At 47.1% G+C, this 18,112-nt stretch overlaps 1 protein-coding gene across 7 annotated transcripts in view; it reads right to left on the bottom strand.

Moving 5' to 3' along the window:
• Dpf3 (double PHD fingers 3) overlaps nt 1-18,112 on the bottom strand; it is a 279,713-nt gene that overhangs the window by 181,778 nt on the left and 79,823 nt on the right. Inside the window, exons 1-2 of one of the 7 annotated variants that reach the window (XM_038336421.1) lie at nt 8,608-8,894; nt 7,979-8,494 (exon numbers count right to left, since the gene is read on the bottom strand). The exons of 4 other annotated variants lie outside the window; for them this stretch is intronic. The gene's annotated coding sequence lies outside the window, so the exon portion shown is untranslated. 2 more of the 7 variants (XM_038336422.1, XM_042055435.1) reach the window with 2 other exon arrangements.

Genomic DNA, 18,112 nt, shown 5'->3' with positions numbered 1-18,112 from the left:
CCAGGACACACACTCACACCAACACAGACAATGATTCCATTCCTGATCCTCTCTGCAGGTCTCCCCTAGCACAGTGCTTCATTGTGGAACAATAGGTACATTGTGCCAACCTATAATTACCCTAGAAGAAGAGACAGCAAAGCCAAGGTATTGGTGAGCATCTGCATACTGGAGGCTACCCCACCCACAAGAAACAAAAACAACAACAAAAACAGCAAGCCACAGGATGCCTAAGACAGCAAGCTACTGGAGCCGTTCTCTCTCCTACCAGCTGGAGAGCAGAATTGGGGGAAGGGATCAGAAGGGTTGAATTCATTTTTTCAATAAGAAGACCGAGAGGAGGGGAAGGTTTACTGGCCATGAAGAAGCGACAAGATCAACATAGAGCACATCAGAAGCCCTCAAAAGTAGCAGAACCTGGCTCTACTGGAAAACCCGATTCCGTGCAATATTCCCTCTGGGTGCTGGAGAGACCGCTCAGTGATTGAGAAGCCTTGCTGTTCCCAGCACCCACACAGCAGCTCATGACCATCCATAACCCCAGGTCTTGGGGATGTGACACCCTCTTCTGACTTTCTGGCACACACTTAATGTACATACATACAGGCAAAACATTCCCACACATAACAATAAATGAACCTTTTAAAAGGAGAGAGGGAGGGACCCCCTCTTGGCTCTCTAATGAAAGGGGCCTTGCGATACACAACTCTGGATGGTGTCACTGAACGACAAGGAATCTGAATATCTGGATTCTCAAATCCTAGCTAGCTATCTCCTAGACTGACTCGATGAATGTGTGTCCCATATCCGCCACAGGTAAGGCATCCAGCTGGCAGCTGGGGAACATAAAGCAGCAGCCACCTTCTTCTCAGAGCCTCAGCTGTCTCACAGGCAAAGTGAGGCTTTCCCACCGGCCCTCAAGACATACACTCCTAGATTCCACATACAGCTCTGGCCGAACCTAGGACCGGCCCCCCAGCCCTGGCGGGGGCCAGGACCTGCCTCCCAGCCCTTGCCGGGGCCAGGAGAAACCTATGCTGTTAAACCAGCGTGCTAAGGAGGAGGACAGGCAGGGGTAGCCAGCCAACCCCACGTGGGGCCATTTTCACCTGACCGAGCAATAGCAAAAGTCTGAAGAGAATTGTGTTTTCCAGCACACCTCTGATTTTAAGGAAAATACCTCTCATCTCTCCACAGGGACTCTCCTCTTCCCTTCCTCCCAGGAATAATCTGCCTCCCTTCCCACCCACACTCCCACCCCAACACACTCAGGAGACGTCATGACAACAGACATGCCCAGTAAGTCACTGAGGACCTTTGTAGAGCTAGCCAACCTCCCTCCTCACACCAACACCAATAAAGCCTCCTTAATTATATCATTTGTCAGTTGATAGAGTAGCCTGCCTAGCATGCATGAGGCCCTGGGTTCGGTCCCAGCACTGAATAAACCAAAAATGTTGGCACATGCCTGAAACCCTATAATCCTGGGAACAGTGGAAACAGGGGCATCAGAATTCAGAAGTTCAAGGTCATCGGTTACACTGAGGCTAGTCTGGGCTGCTGAAACCTTGCTTCAACATACACATACATACATATTCATGTATACACACACGCAGGCATGCATGCATGCTTGGTCTCCATCTACCCATCCCCCTCATCTTTTAACCATCCTTCCCTTGCCACTTTCTTGTGGTTACTCATTTCCTTCTCCCTGCCACACCCAGTGGCCACTGCCAGGCAGTCATGTTGCTCTACCAACCTTCAACAGTCCTTAACCACCCATGACTGGCGCCTCCCAGAGCCAGGACTCTGCTCACATGTTGACCCATCCCTCCAGGATGGTTCCTGAGCCTGTACAGGCCATAAGCAAGGCCTAGTCCCTGCCCCTCTTCCCTCCTGCCATACCCACCACAGTGGCTCCGACTCATGACAGTAAAGGGCTTTAAACAACTCATGCTCCTACCTCTTTTTTATTATGTATTTATTTTTATTATACTGTGTGGGTGTGTTGTGTGTGTATGTACATGCCATAGCTTGGGTGCAGAGGTCAGAGGACAGATTGCCAGAACTGGAGCTATCCTTCCACCATGTGAATCGCATATATTAAATTTAGGTCACTGGACTTGGCAGCAAGCACCTCTACCCTCTGAGCCATCTCACCAGCCCCTTCATTACCCATTATATTAAAAAGATTCAACCCTGCAAACTCTGGGGAGACACTACATCATAATAATTTTCTTTTCTGGGTGTGGTGGTTGGAAAGAAAATGACCCCCAAAGGGAGGGACACTGTTAGGAGGTGTGGCCTTGTTGGAGCAGGTGTAGCCTTGTGCGGTGTGGTCTTGTTGGAGGAAGTGTACCGTTGTGGGGGCTGGCTTTGAGGTCTCATATATGCTCAAGATACTGTCCAGTGTCTGAGACCACCTCCTGCTGCCTGTGCGAGATCTTGAACTCCTGCCTACCTCTCCAGCACCATGTCTGCCTACACACTGCCATACTCTTAGCCCTCCATGACAATAATGGACTGAACCTCAGAACTATAAGCGAGCCACTCAGTTAAATGTTTTCCTTTATAAGAGTTGCTGTGGTCATGGTGTCTCTTCACAGCAACAGAACCCCTATCTAAAACCCTTGCAACCGACACTGTTCTAGAGTGTGGGAGGCATATAATAGAAATACAACCAGTTGACATCAAAGTCCGACGAATTTTCACACCAACAATTCTCCCCTCACTGACACACTCTGCTATGGATTGTTTAGCCACCTAAAACAGTTGTGAGGTTAATCCAGAGGACTTAGGATAGACAGCTCTGTCCTCAGCCCCCACACTGCCCGGTGGGTAAATATTTGTTAAAATGCAGAAAGACTGGGAAGTCGGTCAGCACGGCTGTCCACCTACTCCCAGGGACCTCACCTTCCCCCGCTTGGCTCCTCAGGACAGCCTCTCCTTTGTTTCTCACATGGCCCAAGACAGAGCTTACCTACCTGCAAGATCAAAGAAATGAATTTCCTCCCTCCTAGTGCACCTCGCTACAACATCCTAGCAGACCCACCTAGGAGATGACCAGTGACCTAGAAACAAACCTTCACCTAGTCAGGACACAATCTAAATGGAATTTGGGTCGTTTCGTCATTCCGTGATCGTCATAACTCACTAACTGATGCCTTAGGCAAACAACATATCTGTGCCTGCAATAGGTGTCTCTTAGGGTCTCTGTGAGGACCTAATGGATGGACATGAGAGACTATGTCAAGGGCCGTGTCCAGCGGGTCCCAGGGGCTCAGGAGATGTGCTCATGTCGCTGCTATGATATCACTGTAATTATTTTTACTATGATGACTGTGTTCACAGGATTAAAAGGGACGGGACAGGGGGAGGGCTGAGTAGACAAATGCACTTGCTGCCAAGTCTCAGAACTGGAGTTTGATCCCTGGGATGCACATGGAAGGAGAGAAAACATTTTATACACTCACATTTATGTACACACCCTAGAGTGCGCGCGCGCACACACACACACACACACACACACTAATGATGATGATGAATTATCTTATTTTAAAAATGGTGTGATATTGTACACTCTAACACTTACTAGTGTTGACAGAGGGGCCTTTGGACAACACCTGGAAAACAAGTCACTAAACTTACAGCTTCTAAAACCTACCCAGAAAAGAGAGAAGCTGAAGGCCACCCTCCTCCAGCTCTCCTGAATGGAAAGAGATAAGCAAAGAGATAGGATAAGGGATACAGTCAGAGTTAGGAACAGGACAAAGGTCAGGAATGGACTGGTGCTCAGGAAGGGGAGGATCAAAAAAGGATTAGAAGCCTGGAGGGGGAGCTCAGAAATGGGGCAAGAGTCAGGGTTGACGGCTACAAAGATGAGACACGTTTCAGGGATATCTGATTTTGAGTCACATGGAGAATTCTTTCCACAACCCCACCACAGCATCAAATGTCCTGCTTTGTGGAGGAATTGAGAAAGAGAAGGGGAGGGAGAGGAAGAAAATTGCTTCACTGGATATTTTACAAGACATTTTGAACTCCAACAGGAAAAGTAGGATGCTGAGCAAGTCTCAGCAGGCCTTGCGGCCGTTCTGCCAACAAGAGGCTCACCACAGGGCCTCTCCACTCTGGACAGACGCTGCACTCCAAGGACAATTTTCCAAGTTAAATTTTTAATAATGTGTGAGCCTACCATTTACTCCTTGGATAAGGAAGAATTTAAATGTTAACCTGGAATCCCAAGCCTACATCTTCAGAAATGCCAATTTAAAAAATAATTATTATTTTTAAAAAAAAAGTTGCTACTATCTATTCAGATCTCTTCCTGCCAGAGTACCAGCCAGGGGTCTCTTGGCTTTGTAAAGACTACTCAGAACCCGTATCTTACAGGAATTGTGGTCCATGCCTGTTTCAACCCTCTCTCTGGAGGCTGAGTCAGGAGGATCAGGAGTTGAAGGTCTTTATAATGAGAACCTGTCTCAAAATGAAACAAAAACAAAAGACATAACTCAGATTTTGGTTCCAGTAAGAAACCAAAAAAAAAAAAAAAAACAAAAAAAAAAAAGCAAAAAAAAAAAAAAAAACAGTTTTATTGATTTGGCTTCTAATCCCAAACACTATCTGTTGTATGATCAACATCATTAATATAGTATGGTTCTTCTGTAATTCGCAGTAGAATCGTATCACTATCGTGAAGTATTGAAAATGGTAGAAACCTAGATATTTAGAAGAAATATGCTTGGGAAAGTTAGAAAGTGGGCCAGAATGGAGTAGTTCTGGGTGAACACTGATGTCTTTATAGGAAAGGGGACAAAGACCAAGAGACACACATGCACACCATCTCTCAAGGTGCAATGTCTCATGCTTCTGCCTGCAAGAAGGCCATCATAGATACGGTTCTTTGACTGTGAACCAGAACCTTGAACTAACTAAGCCTCTTGTCTTTATAACTCACCTAGTTTTTGCTATCATCTCATTAGCAACAACAATAGACTCAATTCCTCAGGTGAGTCCACATCACCTCAGCTGTCTCCTCTGCTCTTTCTACACAGGATTAGCATGATGATGCTTTTCAGTTCAGTCAAGAAACATCTAGTGAGCATCTCCTCCAGGCCAGAGATGTTCCTCTCGTGGAATGCAGAAGGTTCCCGCCTTCACTAGGTTGACAAATTAGCTCCAGGGTCCTATGATTGCTAAGAGCCTGTGCCAGCTAAGCCCTCCATGGTGTTTATATGCCTCCGAAAGAGCCGGGGCAGGGTTTCCATAGGTGGGAACTTAAGCCTGTAGGTGAGCAAGTCATCACTGCCCTGTCAGTGCACAGGTCAACAGTGCTTGAGCCTTTGGTGGTGGCAGCTGTTGTTTGCTTGTTTGCTCATTTGTTAAGTGGCTGGAATGGACTGGGTTTTCGTTTTGGTTTGATTTTTTTTTTGTTTGGTTGGTTGGTTTAGTTTGGTTTTTATTGTTTTTTGAGAAGGTTTCTCTGTATAGCCCTGGCTGTCCTGGAACTCTCTCTGCAGGCGGGCCTTAAATTCAAGAGGTCTACCTGCTTCTGCCTTCTGAATGCTAGGATTAAAAGCGTGTGCCACCACTGCCCAGCAGGACTGGGTTTTTAGAAAGGTTATTGGTTTAGGCATGAGTATTTTTGTTTTGTTTGTTTGTTTGTTTGTTTGTTTGTTTTTGGCCTGGTGATGGGATTCCAAATGGAATTGGAGGGTGAGGAAGGCAGAAGGACAAAGGATAGTATAGCAAGGAAGATGGGTCAGGGTTCTCCATGGAGCCCTGATTCACCCACAATTTCATCCTGGGATACTCCGTCCTGCAGAGTCATGGGAACAATTCTATATCATCATCATCATCATCATCATCACCATCACCCAGCTTCCACATCCCGCCTTGCACGCTCCAGGCCAGATGTCTTCCTAGGGACCACAGAACAAGCATGGGCTCTGGAGAAAACGTGAAAAGTAGGGATGCCAATGTAACCACACATGCCACTGTCTCACCATAGGAGCCCACCAGACCTCCCAGGACCACCCTACAGGAAAAAGAGGCCCGAAAAAGGTGAAAGGCATGTCACATGCGCCGTTCTGCTCAGAGCCATGTATGATGGTCTGGTAGTTTAAATGCAATTGGCCCCCATAACCTCATAAGGAGTGGCACTATTAGGAGGTGTGACGTTGTTGAAGTGGCTATGACCTTGTTAAAGGAAGCTGTGGGGGCAATCCTAGAGGTTTTCTATGCTCAGGATAATGCCCAGAGTCTCAGTCGACTTCCTATTGCCTGCAAGGTGTAGGACTCTCAGCTCCAATACCACATCTGCCTGTAGGCCTTCATGCTCCCTGCCATGATGATAATGAACTAAACCTCTGAAACTGTAAATAAGCCACCTTTGGAAATTTTTCTTATAAAGGAAAATGTTTTCCTTTGTAAGAGTTGCTGTGGTCACAGTGTCTCTTCCCAGCAATAGAAACTCAGCTAAGACAGATGGATTGCAGGTTTCCCAGCCTCGGAGGAACAGGGTAGGAAACATTAAGAGGAACCCAGCATGGCGTGGATGGGTCTCGCCCTGTGTGTATAACTTGGGTCTCTGGGGGCTGGACTGGAACACAGATTCTTGAGCTTCTCTAACTCCTTTGGGGTTCCGCAGACTGGAGAACCCCTGAAATATGATGTCTGCAGACAACTCTAAGGTGGGTGGCCACTGCCCACATTTCTCATGCATGGGAGGAAATGGCAATGCTAGAAATGACTGAGTCTTTCCCTCACTGAGTAGCTTGGATAGCTTGCATCTCTCTTCAAAACCCCAAATGCCCATCTGTAACATGAAGACGGTGAAAGTATCTGATTCTTGGGATTATCAAGAGCCAGAAATGAGAAAAATTATGGAAAGCATTTGGCACTGTGGTTCATGAGAAGGATTCTATAGATCTTCTTCTTCTTCGGAGCTAGCATATAAATAAAGGTATTCTCCCATGTCCATCCATCTTCCTAAACTGGAGAAATCATGGGAAAGATGTAAATGGATGAAGAGCAGTGGAGCCTTGGAAACAAAGGACAGGCTGACGAGACAGAGTCAGGTCCTGCAAAGGTCATCTCCAGCATGATGGTTCAGCAGCACACCAGCTCTGGAAGTCTCCTGCTCAGGACTTGCCACTGATATGCCAGTACCTAAGTCAAATGGGGACACACACAGAGGGGGCTTCCCTGCCGGAGTGAATGCACTGAAATGACCCTGAGGACCAGGATAATAGATATGGCACAAGAAGGGGGGAAATGTGAATCCTACATCGGCAGTTGGGCACCCATGACTCAGAGACACATTGTGAGGCTCCAGGCGAAGGATGGCACAGAAAAGAAGTAGGAAGCAGGGCATTCTGGGATATGTCTGTGATTCCAGTACTCAGGAAGTTGCGGTGGAAGGACTGAGTTCTCTGGCCAGCCTGCCGTGGTGATGGATTTAAGGCCAGCCGGAGATAAATAGCAAAACAGGAAGTGGGCAGGGAGGGCGGGAGAAGGTGAAGAACATAAACTGATACTACATTTGATTCTAAAAGACAAACGGAATGATTCTACTTTTTTAAGTCATTTAGGGAAAAAAAATAAAACTATTTCTAGGACACAGAGACCAAAACTTCAGGAAAAATTTGTGTCTTCATTTAAAACTAAACTGGTCACCTAGACACAGAGCCAGGCACAAAGGGACACCACCACCCTGTGAGGATAAAGCAGAGGGGCAGGGGGATACTTCTCCCCTAGGGAATGCCAGAATGCCCAGGAAACAGCAGAAGTGGAGAGAGGGCCACAGAGCAGACACTTCAAAGTCCACAGCAGGGGCCCACGCAGCTGACACTGGTCATGGACTTCCGCCTCCTCCATGTATCAGACTACGTTCCCGATGTTTAGGCTTTCTGGTAGTCTGTGCTGTTCATTACAGCAGCCCTCGCACACCAATACATCATGAGCCTTCCTGTCTCACCATACTCATCCGGGGAGGACACCGGCAGCTTCTAGAAAGCCATCATATTTTCCTTTATATCCCACAGACTGGACATCATGGAGGAATTCACAGCAGATAAGACACAGTGTCCTCCCTTCAGGAGCTCACAGAGGCTTCACCTCACCCTTTCGAAACACGCCCACGTCCACTGTCTCTTGCAGATGACAAGCCTTACACGGACGTAGGTAGAGCTGGCCAAGTTATTCTGGCCTGCAGATGAGAACCGCGGGTTTTAGAGAGCTGGAGATGTGCTTCGGGGCCCGCAGCCTGAGGTGGCAGAGAAGGAGCAAGGGCTGGGGCTTCAGAACACAGGGCTGCTGGGTGAGACTTTCTCTCAGCCTGCCTGGCTGCCTCCTTGGCAGGACTAGGAGTCTCTTGTCTCCCTTGCAAGAGAAGCCGCTGAGCTGAGGCCACTCTGGAAAAAGAAAGTTGTCAGGATCCAAGACCTGTTCCGAGTGAGCTCCAGAAGGCCAAAGAGAGGTCTGCCAGCCAGGCCTGCTAAAGACAGATGCAGTCACAGCAAAACGAGAGGCAGGTGCGGTCTCCCCCTCTCAGGATCCCTTGTTTGCTGTTTCTCTCATCACCCCCACCCCACCCTCCTAACTCACAGACAGGGTAGGTTCCTGGTAACCGTGCTGCCCTGTGTTGTCAAAATAGTGAGGCACTGGAAGGAATTCACGATGAAATCTCTGTGCTGCCGCAGCCTCCTAAGTGCCTGTCACCGTGGCAGTGGCTAAACCCGCTAATGTGCTAAGCACTTTCTGGCAGTACTGAGAGGTAGGGCTGGTATTTTGGGAGCTGGGAGGAGCTTAGAGATGACACCCCTGGTAACCCCAGCAGGGAGGAACAGGCATGGAAACCCAACTTCAAGCACCTCGCCTGAGGTCATGAAGCCACCACGCCATATTTCGGGATTCCTGAAGCACCAGGTATGTGGGCAGAGAGATCAAACAGCCTGGCAAGTGGGACTTGGCCCAGAGGCCTCACAGGCCAGGGCTGCAGGGACAGGGTGCTCTAGAATGTGACTGGCAGGGGATACGTTTTCTGCTGACGCAAAGCAGCATGCAATGCTGTCCAGGAGACCAAGCAGCCAGGCTTGGCCCTGGCTCAGGTTTTCTGAGTTGGCGGGGGACAAGACCATGATGACCAAACAAAGCATATTCAGAGGCAGACAGGCAAGAGTCCTTATCCCACAGGGGTCCTGGAGGAGAAGGAGTGACAATGGGAACTTGCACCATCCTGAATGCCATGCCATGGAGAGAGGAGCAGACACACACACACACACACACACACACACACACACACACGAATCTGAAGTCACACAAAATCCCAGTCTGCTTTCATCCCTAGTAAACTCACACCTCTTTAGAGAAAACCAAAGGAATTTGGGAGTGAGGAAGCAGATAACAGGGTCAAATGGTAGGATTGCTGAAGGGTCCTTTCCAGAACCAATGTGTGACAAGAAGTGGAGGGAGTGACAGGTGAGGCTGCACAGGTTAGGAAGGCGTAGGGTCATCCTGGGAACAGATAAGCCACTAAAACCCTGACAGGCAGGATTCAATCTGGAGGAGAAGAAAGGACAATCCCAGCTGATAGATGCTACTGGGAGCTGCAACTTTCAAAGCCCCTCTGGCAGAAGGATCTTCAGACTCTTTGCAAACCCCAGCCACGCAGCCAGCCAGCCACTTCCCAGCCAGCAGCACAGAGAGCACTTCGGGTAAGTCGGAGCAAACCCACAAACACCCAGCCAGACCCGACCCTCCTCTGCTTTCCATACAGTGCCAGTCATCCTCTGAGAGGCAGCTGGAGGAATATGGTACACCAGAGCCACATGGAGCCAGGAGCGGAGACCTCGGACTCAACACGGTAACTTGCACTTATCCTTTTGAGTCTGCAAGCATGGGAAGGGCCAAGCTGCTCTTGTGCAGTGGGGCTATCAGGATGAGATGATATAGGCTGAATGCTGGGCACATAGCTAGGGGGTAAGGGAGTGCTCCACTGAGGCTGCTCCCTCTCCTTCCTTCCTTCAGTCCGTCCTTCCTTCCTTCCTTCCATCCTTCCTTCCTTCCTTCCATTCTTCTTTCCTCCCTCCCTTCCTTCCTTCCTTCCTTCCTCCCTCCCTCCCCCCCCCTTCCTTCCCCCTTCCCTCCCTCCCTTTCTCTCTTCTTTTCTCCCTTCCTCCCTTCCTTCCTTCTTTCCTTCCTTCCTTCCATCCTTCCTTCCTCCCTTCCTTCCTTCCTTCCTTCCTTCCATCCTTCACTCCATCCTTCCTTCCTTCCATCCTTCCTTCCTTCCTTCTTCCCTCCATCCCTCCCTCCCTCCCTTCTTTCCTTCCTTCCTTCCTTCCTTCCTTCCTTCCTTCCTTCCTCTTCTCAGCACCATATTCATTGCAGGGGAGTATGGCTCAGAGTTGTTGAGACTGGCAAGACAAAGGCATGCGCACAGCCCCTAGTGATGAGTTGATAGACTCTCCTCCAACCCAGGGAACCCATAGCTGCCCACCCAACTCATTCCTCCTCCCACACCTGCTTGAAATCACTGGGCCAGACGTCACTTTTTAGTAAGACCACTTCGCTTTACAATTCCAGGAGGGCGTCAGCCACGTCTTCTTCCCAGGAGAAATGGTGACCCAGTGCTGTGTCTTTGCAGTCCCAAAAAAGCCTCTCCAGGGTCACCTCCTTCATTTAGATTTCACGTGACTTGTCCCTTCTTTGAAAGCCCAAAGCAGCTCATCGGTATGTCACACAAACTCATTGAAATCTGCCTCTGTCCCATTTGGAGAGGGTGACTTCCAACAGGGGCCTAGAATGGTGACACACACCTGTAATCCCAGCATTTAGGAAGCTGAAGCAGGAGTATCATGAGTTCAAGGCCAGTCTGGGCTACACAGACCCTGTTTCCAAGAAAGAATAATAAAGAAAATGGGAAAGGAAAAATTTTTCTATCACAGATCAGATTTTGCCAGTATATTTCCCACAATACTGAGCACCATGCTAACTGTGAGGTCAGGATTATCCTGATTCCAAACCAGCTAGACATCTCAATATTTTTTAATTTTATAAACCTTAACCCTTACCTCATTCTATGCAGAAGAATTAAACTGGGCCAGAGAGCTAAATGTAAGCACAAAATCTATAAAAGTTCTAGAAGAAAAATTGGAAGAAAATTCTGTTCACCTTAGGTTAAACAAAAATGTCTTAACTTGGGCATCCCACTGTGTTGGGATGTGCTTTCATCAATATTTAAAACAGCTGCTCTCTGGAAGGCACGAGCATCAAAATAAAACACAAGCCACAGACGGCAAGGAAATATTTGCAGAAGGCATATCCAATAACGGATGTCTAGTCAGAATATATAAAGAACTCCTAAAATTTAATAATAAGTCAAATGGCCCAATTTTTAATAGACAAAAGAACTGAACAGACATTGCATAAAAGATGAGCTACAGATGGCCAAAAAGCATGGGAAAAAATGTTCAACATCATTAGTCATCAGGGAAATGCAATTAAAATCACAATGAGATAGCATTAAACATCTATTATAATGGCTAAAATTAAAAAGACTGACAATGCTGAGCACTGGCTAGGATACAGTGTAACTATAGCTCTCACAGCGGCTGGTAGAGACTCTAGATGCCACAGCCACTTTGGAAAGCATGCTGGCATCATCTTCTTAAGCTAAATAAGCTCTTGTGACCCAGCAATCCCACGCATAGGCATTTGGGCAAACGTTCAAGAGACATGAAAACATATGTCCACACAAAGACCTATATATGAACGTTCATAGCAGCTTCATTCGTAATAGCTCAAACTTGGAAGCAAACCAAACACTCATCCGATAATGAATGGACAGGCATGTTATGGTACAGCCATGCAGTAGAAGGCATCCGTGCATGCGATAATCGTAGTGAATCGTAAGTCCACTTTATTAGTTTCTTTTTGTTGCTGTAACAAATAACCACAAACAACATGGCTTAACACAAATGACTCATCTGCAGGTCGCATGGCCAAAGTCAGTCTCTCTGTACTGGGCTCAGTTGTCTAGTTATGTGAGAGGATTGAGAAAATCTGCCTCCTTATCTGGAATAACTCCAGGGGGTCCATGGCCCCTCTCTCCGAATACCAATGCTGTGTCTTCCAATCTCTCCCACTCTCTTTTAACTTATGCTGTAAGGAATAGGTGTTGGATCGAAAGCACAGGAGCACGCCAGGCTGTGGGAACTCACAAGTCGTTCTATATTTCCAGGGTATGCAATAACATTTCAAAGGTAAGCATAGGTGGGAACATAGCTCAGTGGTAGAGCACCTGTCTAGCGTGCCCTAGGGCCTGGATTTGAATCCCAGCACTGTTCAGAAAACAAAAGGCGGGCTAGGGAGATGACTAAGTGGTTAAGGACCCTGCTGGACAAACATACACATACGAGTTTGTGTCCCTGGCAGCCACAGAAAAAGCCAGGCATGGCACAACGTGTCTGTAACTCCCATACAGTGAAGACAGAGGCAGAGGACCCCTGGTCAGGCAGTCTAGCGAAATTGGGGACCTCCATCTTCAAAGTGCTTGTCTTTTTTAAAAAATGCAGAAAAGCAAGACACCTCTGGCCTCTATCCACAGTTCACGTATGCTCACGTGCACTTGCACACACACACACACACACACACACACACAAAGAAAAGATAAACAACCAAACAAGAAGAATAAAAATAAGATTCAAGGGAATCAAGTGTCACACAGAATGTCCATGATATAATAAATCATATGCAGTCTCAAGGCCTCTGAATTGAAACACAGTTTTTCTGGTACAAGTGAGCCCTTGGCTTCCCTGACAACTTGGAAGCCTCAGCGCCGCATGTGGGCAGCACCACCATGTCCCAGAGCCCAGCATTCCACCCCACTCCATAGGGCATGCCCTTGCTCCTGTGTACAGCACCAGTGTAAACCCGGATCAGCGTGACCCTGGATTTCCCCATCTCCCCACCCAGTGGCCAGCTGACCCCCAGTCACAGTACAAAGAGAGCATAACCTTTAAAGGACTGACGCTTGCACCCTGCTTTGTATTCGCCAGAATCTGTTCACTTAGGTTGTTTTATTTGGCCTCCCCACCGTCGGGGCTGATGGTGCAGATATCAGCCCTGTCAAACAGACAAGAAAAGCAAGGTAGCTTCTGACACAGCGAAGGGGTAGAAGCCCATCAGAATCTCACCCCAGCCCATCCTACTGACACCACAAGTGCCAATCATCTTAGAGAAAAGACCCTAAGCCATCTCCTAGGCATGACAGAGCCTTCCTTCCTCATCTGCGAGAAGGAAAACATGGAACCCCGCCCTGCCTACCACACCAGGGATAAATGAGAGAGAAAAAAACCTGGGGCTGGAGAGGAGGCTCAGTGGCTAAGAGCATTTGCTGCAGATGAGTGTAGCGCACGCCTTTAGTCCCAGCACTGGGGAAGCAGAGGCAGACAGATCTCTGAGTTCAAGGGCAGCCATAGTGAGTTCCAGGACAGTTAGGGCTACATAAAGAGACTCTGTCTCAAAACAACAACAAAGGACACGTGCTACTCTTCCCCAGAACTCCAGTTTAGATTCCAGCACCCACATCAGTCAAGGCAGCTCACTGCCACCTGTAACTCCAGTTCCTATCATCTGATAGGAAGCCATCCTTTCCATGCATAGGAAGCCACATGCAAGTGATGGACACATAAATAAACGCACATTTAAAAAGAGGGAAGTCGCGTGCACAAGCACTTTGCAGACTTTAAAATGCTTTAGCCAAAAAGCAGAATCAGTTCTGATTATCCTCCCAAGCAACATCACAGATATTCTCCAAAAGCAAATGACTTTCCTTCCCCCTAAGCTCCATCCCTGAGAAAGCCTCTCCCCCTGCTATCTTTAGCTCTGGTTAAAGCCGAGATAGCCTCCCCAACATTCCGACTTGGATCTCAAGGTCAAATCTTTGAATGCCTCCCTCCAGCTTTACCTATTCTGAAATCAGGCATTCTCCCACATCACCACCCCCACAGCCCATCTTCACTCTTTCAGCAATCAGTCCCTCTTCAAGGCGACAGAGTGCTAAGCACCCACTGTCAGCCCTCATCCCTTTGATGTCTCCCCAATCAGACCAGCCATGATGCAGTAACATGTGAGGCTATGGGACATTCCAGTCCCCTATCAGGCCTCACAACACCCACAGGACAAATGTAGGGGTCCTCTATGCTGGATAGCCAAGCTCTGTAGCTCCTCCCCCATGACACCTCCATCCCACACAAGCCAAGGGGCCCCCATTTCTTTGTCTTAAGGGGTGCAGGTGTACATGCTCATGTGTGTGCAGGAGTGCCTGCGTTTGTGTATGTAGAAATGCAGAGACTATAAGCCAACCTCCAGTGTCCGTCCTTGGAGGGCATCCACCTTGCTTTCTCTCACAAGTCCTCTTGATGAGACCTGGGACCAGCATTTAAGCTAGGCTGGTCTCTGGGATGCTCCTGCCTCCAGCTTCCAAGGGCCTTGGATTACAAGCACATAACACCTTTTTATATAGGTGTTAGGTATTGAACTTGGGTTCTCTTGCTTGAGCACGTTACTAGCAGAGCTATGTACCCAGTCCTGGCCCCCATTTCTTAATAGCTAGACCCTTTTCACACCCTTATGCACAGACTACATCCACATTTCTCTTTCCTCCTATTCAGTTATGTCAAGCACAATTATTACATAAGCATAAACGTCATCCAGGTGAATCAAGGAATTAAGTGGTTTAAGTCTATCAGATATAGGTGAGGATATAGCTAGGTAGTAGGTGCTTGCCCTAGCATGTGTAAGAATCCCAATGGGTTGTACAACAAGTATCTACTTGATCCCTGAGAGGGTTATAATTTCTAATCTACAACAGAATAAATCAGAGGTTAATAATGACTAATGGCTAATCTGTACTTACTTTTTTTATACTTAATTTTTATTTTACATTTATTTGTGTGTTTGTACATTCCAGGGCACTCACATGGGTAGAGTTCAGAGGACAACCTTCACAGATCGGTTCTCTACTTGGCTACTAATCAGATCTATACTAGGTTTGGGGATCAAACCTAGGTCATCAGACTTGGCAGCAAGCTCTATTCTCCCCCTGAGCCAACTTGCTGGACCTTATTTTAATCAGATCCCCATATTGAAATATAAACCTTAGGACTGGAAAATGGCTCAGTGAGAAAAGGTGCTTTCCCCCAAGCCTGGCAGCCTGATTCCCATCCTCCAGAGCCACTTAGGGGAGCAAAGCAATCCTACTTACAAACAGCACCGTGATCACACCCGGGCCTGGTGTGGAAACACACACAAAATAACCAAAGAAATAAAGATGCGATAAGAAGCGAAGCTCAGCCTGTACTCCATGCCACACCCGCAATGTAATCAACATGGACTCTAGCACCACAGTAAACACAAAGATTCTAAGACTTCCGGGGAAAGGGCACTGTGGGAAGTCTTCAGGACATTGGTATACTCAAATGTCTTATGACGCAAAAAGTAAAAACCATAAGTAAAAAATAAAACTTAATTTGGAATTCATAAAAAAGACAGCTCTTTTTCAAGACAGGGTTTCCCTGTAGCTTGGAGCCTGTCCTGGAACTAGCTCTTGTAGACCAGGGTGGCCTTGAACTCACAGAGATCTGCCTGCCTCTGCCTCCTGAGTACTGGATTAAAGGTGTGCGCCACCACCCCTCAGTGGAATTCATCAACATTTTTAAATTCTGCTATTTCAAAGGCACTGTTACAAAGAGGGGTAATGATTATACAATGGTACGAATATAATTAATTATATTATGCAATTAACAAGGTTTAACTGCCTTTATTCTGTTTTTTTTTTAATTAGTAAGGAGATGGAACCCAGAACAAGTGCTCCTCCCTTGAGATACACGACCAATAAGCACTATGAACATACTTAGCGCCAATTAGGAGTCAGGGAGGTACAAGGTCAAAACTGAAATAAGATACCATTTGCCCCGAGTAGATTAGAATTAGAAAGACTGATAGTGTCAGCACCCGGTAAGGATGTGTACCAACCACAGCGCACAGTACTCATGGCACTGCAAAGTGCTGCAACCACTTTGGGCAAAGCTATAGTAGTTGGAGAGAAACTGGCAGTTGGAGGGATTGCTCAGCGGTCAAAAGTGTTTGCTGCCTTTCTCCAGGACAAGAAGTAGGTTCCCAGCAGCCACTCTGGATGGCTCACAACTGCTTGTCACTCCAGCTCTAGTGGCTCTGAACCCCTGAAACTGTAGGTGAACCACCCCAATTAAATGTTTTCTCTATAAGAGTTGTCATGGGCCGGGCGGCGGTGGCGCACGCCTTTAATCCCAGCACTCGGGAGGCAGAGGCAGGCGGATCTCTGTGAGTTTGAGACCAGCCTGGTCTACAAAAGCTAGTTCCAGGACAGGCTCCAAGCTACAGAGAAACCCTGTCTCGAAAAACCAAAAAAAAAAAAAAGAGTTGTCATGGTCATGGTGTCTCTTCACAGCAAGGGAAACCCTAAGATAATGTACCGGTCACATGCCTGGAAGTTTCACTCCAAGACTTCATCCCCACAGTGAGAGGGAAAGAACTCTATTGAAAAAAACTCCCATAGACGCTGTCCCCAACATAAATCACCACTATTCCAAAACTGGAAAACTCAGCTACCTGTTAACTGAAGAATTTATAAAAATCGCGGTGAGTGGATTAACAAACGGTCAGTGTGTTACACTAACTAATGGGCTGCTCCCAGCCATAAAACGAGGTACTAATATATAACAAGAAATGCGAGTCTTAGAGAGAGAGAGGCCAGGTGAAATGAGCTAGAGTTGAAAGGATACTTGGTATATGATTTTGTTTTATTCCAATTTTAGATCCAGAGAAACTCATCTAGGGTGGTGACAAAGAAACTCAAGTGGTTTGCCTAAGGACGGAGGTGCGGCTGACTGCGAAGAGGGGCCAGAAAGGTTTTAGGATTCTGGAGTCTCCTGTCGTAGCCACAGAGGAAACACAGCTTAGGATCTAGAGTCTCCTGTTGTAGCCACACAGGAAACACAGCTTAGGATTCTAGAGTCTCCTGTCGTGGCTACACAGGAAATACAGATATACACATATTTCAAACTCCTAGGATACATGGGCTAATTCCACTCTGTTGTTGTGAACTGTAATAGTGTAGTGTGATATTAACTTAAAACCTTTGATGAGGCCAGGCACAGCAGTGCACATCTGGAATCCCAGAACTCAGAAGGTAGAGATGGGAGGATCAGAAGCTCAAGGCTGTCATTGGCTACATCCACTATGTCAAAGCTAGCCTAGACTTCACGAGACCTTTTCTAGAATAAAAGAGGGGAAAAGGTGCTCATTTTGGCAGCACATAAACTAAAACTGGAACGATGCATGATTCGCATGGCCCTTGTACAGGTATGACAGATGTCTATATCTTTACTATAGAAAGGTCTTTGGAAGCCAGCAGGAAGAGCATTGAAACCTTAGTAAATAAATAACCAAACAATGCAGAAAAGCCACAAGAACTAGATAAGGATAAGCAAGGAAAAGAGGACCAGTGAGATGGTTCAGCAATAAAGGCATTTGCCGCCAAGCCTGACCACCTGAGTTTAATTAAACTTCGGAGTCCACACTGCCAGAGCCAGACTCCTGCAAACTGTCCTTTGACTTTAGCATGTACATATGTGCACACGCGCGCACACATATACACAGAGAGAGAGAGGAAAGAGCGAGGGGGGAGAGAGAGGGAGAGAGAGAGAGGGAGAGAGAGAGAGATGAGAGGCGGGCGGGGCAGTGGAGATGAATAAACATAAGAATTAAAAAAAATTGTAGAAACAACCATAATAGCTAACTTAAAAACTAACACAATAAACCACCATATTTCACATACTACATTAGCACACCTTTGCTTCTGTTTTAGTGATAATGCTCGTGTCAGAGGGAGAGGTGGCTACTCAGTCATGCTGAATAAATAAAGTGTTACATTTCTAGACAGACTACAATTCAGCAATAAGGTTCAGAGCTTAACAACTGTGGCGATTTGAATGAGAAATGTCCCTCAGAGGTGCAGATATTTGAACGCATGGTGTCCAGTTGGTGGGCACTGTTTGGGAAGGTA

Source organism: Arvicola amphibius, chromosome 7 (genome assembly GCF_903992535.2).
Source record: "Arvicola amphibius chromosome 7, mArvAmp1.2, whole genome shotgun sequence".
In the NCBI taxonomy this organism is placed as follows: Eukaryota; Metazoa; Chordata; class Mammalia; order Rodentia; family Cricetidae; genus Arvicola; species Arvicola amphibius.
The sequence above is the reverse complement of the archived record's forward strand: the minus strand, read 5'-3'. Positions and strand labels throughout refer to the sequence as shown.